General features: G+C 28.7%; 1 pseudogene; it reads right to left on the bottom strand.

The window, feature by feature from the left end:
• Positions 1–2,480: 2,480 nt before the first annotated feature.
• On the bottom strand, positions 2,481–7,186 carry LOC149166088 (presenilin-like protein At2g29900 pseudogene; annotated as a pseudogene).
• Between the last annotated feature and the right edge of the window lie 1,470 nt (positions 7,187–8,656).

Raw genomic sequence — 8,656 nt, 5'->3', positions numbered from 1 at the left:
ATTAGTTTATCCCATTTGGATTTCTTAAGGTGCATCCCATATTTATTATGTAAGTTATGAGATATTTTTTTATCTTGTTTTATTTCTTTATGTTTGTTTCCTAGAATTTGGAGATTAGCCCATAACCTAAGCAACCATAACCAATGGGCATATAAGCCCTCAAAATCACCAAGGGATCACATCCTCCTTAAGCTACATTAACCAATCCTTAACATGGCTACTAGGTCACACCAACTCTTAACATGGTTGGGTAGTAATTTCTTCTTTGACTCTAACATAATCATAAATTTAAATAAATTAAGTTCTAATAAGAGTTATATTTAATGAAAATTTCCACATCATTAATTATGTTGTTAGGTGTGTCTATTTTGGAATAGAGCATCAAGAATTTTAATTCCACCAATCTGTGCATTTATTTTGGAATAAGGCTTATATAATTTTAATTTAATTATCAATAATTATTAGGTGGATGGTTGGATTTTATTATAGAATATTCATAGTAGTATATTTAACTCAAAGGTTAGATTTATCTTGGGAGTAGTTATGTCCATTTTGTCATTTTAATTAAATTGATTAATTTAAAAAAAAAATCAAATGAACAAGTGTCATATGAAGTGAGTTATGGAGACATGTCTATTTTAAAATAGAGGTTCTAGAAGTTTTATTATTATTAGGTGGATGATTCAGATTTAACCTCCATGAAATACTCTACAATATACATGTACTATACACAAGTCAAAAGTTGAGATTTATCTCCAAAATAGTTATGCTCATTTTGTCTTTTAAATTAAATTGCTAAACTAAAAAGTAGGCATATGAGCAAGTGTCAAATGTAGTGATTTACGGTTTTTACACATGATATTGATGAGCTATGATATTTTCCAATGGTATTGTAACAAAGCTCATTTATATATTAAGAACTTTCATGGTAAAGTGGGAATAAATCTATATGGTTAAGAATCATGTTCCATATTTAACTTATATATTAGTCCTTTTAATCATTAACAATAATCAAAATGATTTAAAATAAATTTTTAATTTTAGCAATGTGAGATGTATAAATGAAGTGCGTGCTTTTATGTTTATTATGTATTGATGCCTATAAGTGTTTTTTAGCCCCTTAATTTCATGATTGCGTTAGTTTAAAACATTATTTAAAAACAAGAGATCCATTATTAATATACCCCAGGCTTTGCAAAAAGATATGATTGTATAAATAGTTACATTGAAATATTTAAATATTGTAAGTTAATCTAAAAACAAAATAAAATTGTATTTTTCTTTTTTAGATCATATTATAATATGAACAATTATGAAATCTACATAAGGTTATTTTAAATAGTTTACAATGATGAAATATTATATAGTAAAAGGCATAGTAAACAAAATAGACTTTTTCATCGAAATTGGGCAAGATAGTTTCAAGAAAGAATGTAAATTTCTGTTGTTTACAATGCATTTTTTGATACATAAATATATTATGCACCTCAAAAACCCCATGGAATACTTGAATTCTACATATCAAACAACTTAAACTCAAGTTTTTAAATAATTTTACCTGGTTTTGACTAAAATTAACCAAAAAAATATCTAGCAAAAAGACATTGCTTTTATATATATGAAGATAATTTATCTATTATATTATATGAACATAATTTCGAAAAATTATATACAATATTTTTTTTAATATGAATCATTAATTTAAAAAAAAAATGTTTATTTTTTGTGAAAACATATTTAAATACATTAAAACTCTACTTTTTAATTATATAAAATAACAAATAATTCTATTTTGAGGAATTAAATTATTTAAAATATAGTTATATCATTTTATATTAAAAAAATATGAAATGAAATAAAGAAAAAATATAATTTAAAAATTTGAGGATTACATTTTAAAATGAATCTATCTAATATAAATATTTATAATTAAGTCACATTTAAATTTTTTTTGTAAATATAAAATCAAAATTAATTTGTGATTTTTTTAATTTATGTTTCTAAATTAATTTTAATTTTTATTAATTAAATTTTTAATATATTAAGATGTATTAATTAAATTTAAAAAATTAAAAGCGCCTTTTTATAAACCATGTATTATCGTATATAATCCAAATTTCAAATATCTTGTTCATCAATCCACAAACCATTTGTAAATGTGTGTGTAATTATTAAAACTAATCTCATAAGTGTAGCTCTTAGCATTTACCATTTTCGGAGTTGTCTTTAGTGTGATTTTTTGGAAATTCCGGTGACTAAATTCAGGGAAAAAATTGAGGTTAAACCTTGATTTGTATTAGTTAAAATGGCTTTTTAACTGCATATTTGGATTCGGTACCTGAAAAACCCATGAGACGCTTTGATTGTGTAAAAATTAGCTATCAAACTTGCGATTTCAACAAATTGCTGCCAAATTTTGACCGAAAAACCCACCGAAAAAACTTCCAAAAAATCTCCTTAAAAACAACTTGAAAAACACATCAAAACATCATAAACTTTGTAGATAGTCCCAGGACGAAAGGCTCTATAAGTAGACGTGTAACGAAGTAAAGTACAACTCCCAGAGAAATAGAGATGGGAAGAGCAGATAAATCACGTTGATATACATCGACTAGTCGACGTGTACATGCAAGCCCAAAAATTATCGCAACATAACAAGCGTAGACTGTCATCAAATCATACATTGCAGCTCTACCCACAATAACACCGTATACCACAAAATCTCCCAGGCCCAACTCTATGCCTGGTGATATTAAAATCGCAATTCTCTGTTCTCTTACTTCTGCCCTTACGTCATCCATTTCAAATTCCTCTCCGGGGCTATCAGATTCAACTGTCTGGTTAATGTCACTAGGATTGAAATTCTCCTGGGTAGATGTTTTTCCATATTCAAGACTGGTTATTTCGCTTAACTTTCTCAGATGAGAAAATTTTAAGATTCTTAAAAATTTTAAGATTCTTACTCTATGAAAAATAGTATGAAGTTTCGGATTTCAAAATATTTTCAAAATTTATAATTTAAATAAATAAATAAAAATAGAGAATATAATTATAAGTCGAAATTCATAATACATTAAAAAAAATTCTTTACCGATATATAAAATATAATATTAAATTTTAAATTTCAAAATATTCTCAAATCTCTAATCTAAATTAAAAAATAAAAATAAAAATGAGCACCATTAATTTATAATTTAAATAAATAAATAAAAATAGAGTATAATTATAAGTCGAAATTCATAATACATTAAAAAAATTCTTTACCGATATATAAAATATAATATTAAATTTTAAATTTCAAAATATTCTCAAATCTCTAATCTAAATTAAAAAATAAAAATAAAAATGAGCACCATTACCATTACCATGGACCGTGGGTCGAGATTCATAATACATAGAAAGAACTTCTTCGCCCGTACTTGTGACAAGATCTCCCAGCAAATTCAAAGGAACACCTGGAGCTAAAACTGATAACAAATCATAAACTGCCAAAGCAACCAAGAGCGCCCAACTAGTCCATTCAGGGAGTATTGTGCATAAGTAAGCCAAAATACACACTTTGTTACAGCATAAAACTGTTTGATGACAATCGGCGTCCAGGCTGCAAAAGTTGAAAGGACGCCCACAACAGCGAAATTGAAAAGAAATATTGAGAAGGAGATGACATCCACAGGTATTGACCAGGCCTGAATTATAAGAACAGAAATTGCTCCTCCGATGCAAGCCAGCACCAAAAATGTAGCAATATACATGTGACACTTCAGATACCTCTTAGACCGGTAATAGTAAAGTAATACAACAAGAAAAGTGAGCACAGCTATGAGGAGGACAACTGCTAGGGAATTCATTAAAGCCCCTTCAAATTTCTGTGCAATAGAATCTGAGGGCTTCTCCATGTAAAGCGTGACAGCTGCCTGTATGGGAGAATCATCCCATCCATGAGGGCTGATGACACGAAATAACAGGAGAACCAGGAACATGCATATTGATACAGGGGACATGATTCCTATTTTATCTCCCCCACAATCCCAAGAATGCCAGTCGCCATTGATGTGTAAAGAATATTAAGTCCAGATAGGTTTGTTATTAGTATTATATTGAGATTAAGATTGACCCAACTTATATGGGATATATTTTTTTGTATGTGTAATTTTATTAGTTTTATATTGACATTAAGATTGACACCACTTATATTGGATGTAGAAATCAGTTATAATAATATAATAGTAATATCTATTTTTAAGGTTACAACCAAGTCAGCCACCAAATTGGTGTATGAGACCCCTTTGTTTGTGGGTAAGGGGTCCACCTCCGTGCAGTGATTTGACTGCCAAGTATACAAAGGCATACATACTCTACCCCTTTGGTTTTGAACCTGTGACCTCTTAGAAGGAAACACATGCTCTTAAACATTAGGCCCACTCAAGTTGAAATTATATCTAATGATGAATGTTTTCATTTAGAATGTATGAGCATGGAGTGTTATATAGTGTATATATATTGATTGAATCTCCCCAACATTTGGATACATTGTAAGTGGAAGATGTTTAGTTATTTATTGTGAGTAATTAAGTGGAGAAGGGTTTATTTTGTAACAGGATTTAATTTTTTTTAATTTAATTGGTTATAGTTATTAATATAGATCTATTTTGAATAAGGATTTAATGAGTTTAGAGGCATCTAATTTTTTCATGTGTAAATTTTTTTATGAGCTATCATTATTCAAATGTTTTGTATAGTTATTTAATTTTTTTAATGTTTTATTTTGGCCGACAAAATTTCAACTTTGATGATTGGCTTCATAAGACATCGCTACACATCATGCTAGGTTGTAGAATGAGCTTCTCATCACACTTGGCTGTAAAATGAGCCTCTAAGCTCAATTAGGTTTATGGGAGATATTTAATTTTTTTTCTTAAATAATAAGTATAAAGGGTGGCATTTATTTCAACTTTGATGATTGGCTTGATGAGACATCGCTACACATCATGGTGGGTTGTAGAATGAGCCTCTCATCATACTGGACTATAGAATGCACCTCTAGGCTCAATTAGATTTATGGGAGATATTTTTTTTTTAAATAATAAGTATAAAGGATGATATTTATTTGAATAGTGGTTTATATGTTTTTTTTCTTTTGAATTTAATTTAAAAAATGTCATCTCTAGCAGTATGACTTAGTTTTATTTATGACATTGAATTCTTATTTGTTATTATTCTTTATTATGTTTTTTCTTGTCATATCTATGTTTAGCACATATATTAATTATTTTTATAATTAATAATAATAATATAAAATAAAGTATAATTTAATTAATTTTTATTTTTATTTTTGGAGATGTGTAATTCCTTGGATTCTTTAATTTCAAATTGACGTGTTCCTTTTTAAAATAAAAGAAAATATTCTTCAAATAAAAAATAGTGTCAGCTATAATAGAAACTAAAAATAGAAATATATATAGTTTTAATTGAAAGCATTATAAAACAATACTAATGTGGATTTTCACTATGTCCCTTTTCACAATGCAATCCAATATGAAGGAGACAATACAAAATTTCAATCTCTATATAACATGATTTTATATCAAATTTATAAAAAAAAAGAGTAGCTAGAAGTTTCAAAAACTTTTATTTTCACTTTTGAATGAGTTGAATATTTTATATATGTTTTAAAAGTAATTTAAGATGAAACTTGAATAAACTGTTTGAATATCTGTGTTAACTAATTTATTTGAATAACATACTTCACACATGTATAAGGGGACAAATCAATAAAAAAGAATTATTCAATTTTGATCATAATAAAATATCTCAGTGCTAAAAAAAGAGTAATAGATAGTAAAAAAATCCAATCACTTCTCAAGAGAGAAATATGTAATTCATTATTTTTTAATATAAAATTAATAAAATTCAATGTTATTTATAAATAAAATATTTTAATATAAATACTTAAGTAATATTGTGAAAGCTCTCACACATTGTATATATAATTCATTATTTTTAATATCAAATTAATAAAATTGAATGTTATTTATAAATAAAATATTTTAATATAAAGACTTAAAGCAATATTGAGTAAAGCTCCGAGACATTGTAAATATTTTGTTATTTGTTTTCATTGCGCAAGAATAAGAAAACATTGGACTAGGTGAAAAGGCTAGTAAAGAAACTTTAAATGTTTAAAAGTTGTATTTTATTTTAAAAAGAAAAGTTATCACAAGTCTTCTAATTCACGGGAAAAGACCTTAGAAGAAAATTTTCAATTAGAGTTGAAAGAGTTACTACCTCTTTCTCTAGAGATAAAATATCTCAATAGAGACCAAAAGTCAAGGAAGGTGAGGAATTGGAAAGGAGAGAGAAGAAATTGAGAACCTTGAATACCTCGAATAGGACACTGTAGAGTTGGTGAGCTAGGATGATACTGGAAGGGTGTTCTTAAGTTGGACAAAGAGCAAGTGGAAACCCTAAACTTTGTGAGTTCTTGGTTGGACTAAGTAGTCTTGATGCTCTATTAACCGTTATGGAAATGGAAATAAAAATGTCTCGCTATTAATTGTTATGGAAATCGAAGTAAAAATGGCTAAAGAGGAGAATGAGAGGAAAATGAGACGTAATTTCCAATCTAATTAGTTGGTTGTCTGAATGTATGTAGATAAACATACTTGTTTTCCTAAAATTAGGAGTGTCTTTGTAAATTGATATGGAACGTGTATTTCCATAGCTGAATCATGAATGGAAATGATAAAGATCGGTAAGTAATGTTTGTCTATGTTTGTTTATGTGAAAACCAGATTTTTGTTCCTCTTACTCTTTAAGAGTAGATAAACTAGGGTTTTGAGTATTTGGAAAATCCTAATTGTGGAATATATATGTCTAGAAGATATTGACGTGATTGGGTGTTTGTAAAAATAAACTCGCTATTTTTATTATTACTCAAGGGATGATTGCATAGTTACATGGGTACCTTTCCCAGGCATTAGAGAAAACGTAGGCCACCTTCCCTGCTCCTGGGAGCTTGGGAGTTGGTAGGAATGCTTTTGGTAGGAAATGCTCCAAAATTGAGTACCCCACGTTTCATGTTCCTAGGAGCTTGGGAGTTGGTAGGAAATGCTCCAAAATTGTTGGGAGTTTCAATGGTTACTTTGGAGCTTTTCGGGAGCTTGGGAGATGGTAGGAAACCCTCCATAATTGTTGGGAGATTCCATGGGTACTTTGGAGCTTTACGGAAATGCTCCAAATTTTTTGGGGGCTTCAATGGCTACTTTGGAGCTTTACGGGAGCTTCAATGCAACAAATTTTGGCCTTTCAAGTACTTATTTTTAGTAGCTTTTGATGTTTCAAGTACTTATTTTGAGCAGGGAAGGTACCATTTGTTTATTTTCTAAAGTCACGGGCTAGGCTTATTTTGAGTAGATTTTGATGTTTTGTGTACCTATTTTGAACAGGGATGGTGCCATTTTTTTATTTTTAAGTGATACATATCAAGTCAAGGCTAGAGTGCATAAATACATGGAGATGTAGCAAAGGATTCAACAAAATATAGACAATTTCCATTCATTCCTTGACAACTTCTGTTGCAAAACTTGAATTTCAACAATTGCAAATAAGTCTACAGTTAAACATATCTTGAAGCTTTAATAATAGGATTCAACTAATTACAGTGATGGTCAGAAAGAGAAAGAGTAGTGTATTAGTTAGTTTCATTCTATAAATTTCCAAACTTGAATTTCAAAATTTAATATTATAGCATTGCATGAAATGCCTATCTTGAAGCTTTAATGATAAGACTAATTAGAGTGATGGTTAGAAAGAGAAAGAGTAGTGTGTTAATTAGTTTCATTTTATAAATTTCCAAACTTGAATTTCAATGTTGAATATTATAGCATTGCATGAAATCACATAGTAATTTTTCCATTTTGGGAGTTTGACGTGTTTCTTTGCTAGCAAGGAATTTGATTGGAAAATTGTTGATGGATTAAAATTTTTATTTTTTGGGTAGTGTTTCAAATCTCATTCTTTTACATATTTCTTTTCAATATGGAATTTGATTAGCAAGATTTGGATGGAAATAAGTTAATTATTTTATTTTAATTTTTAATATATATTAATTTTTAATATATTATATTATTGTTGCTTTGAACTTGATGATTCTCCTAAATTTGGGCAAAGCTTCTAGCCATGCCAAATACTTGTTCCCTCATACCCGAAATACCAACATACAAGAAACTCATACAACATATGATTCTTGTTATTATACGGGACATAATAAGTAATTGTATTACTATAATCACAACTAGAAGAAAACAAGTGGAGGCGGTTAGTTCCCTATAACAAATTGGAGTTCATATGGGAGCAGTGTGAACTCCTATAGATAATATATTCTAGGTGCTAAAGGGGTGAAATTGGTAGGTTCCTAAAGAGGGTCCAAACCCCATTTATTCATTATATTATTGGAGCTCCTAAGTTGACATTTCCATAAATTTGGGCAATGCTTTTAGCCATGGCGACTAGTTGTTCCCTTGTACCAGAAGTACCAACATACAAAAAAACTCATGCAATATAAGGTATTACTATAATCACAACTAGAATTAGGTGGTTAGTAACCCCTATAACAAACTGGAGTTCATATGGGAACAGTCTAAAACCTATAAATAAT

This window comes from Pinus tabuliformis, chromosome 5_1 (genome assembly GCF_031772625.1).
Source record: "Pinus tabuliformis cultivar Carrire ecotype Pingquan chromosome 5_1, CPIR1, whole genome shotgun sequence".
Lineage (NCBI taxonomy): Eukaryota > Viridiplantae > Streptophyta > Pinopsida > Pinales > Pinaceae > Pinus > Pinus tabuliformis.
The sequence above is the reverse complement of the archived record's forward strand: the minus strand, read 5'-3'. Positions and strand labels throughout refer to the sequence as shown.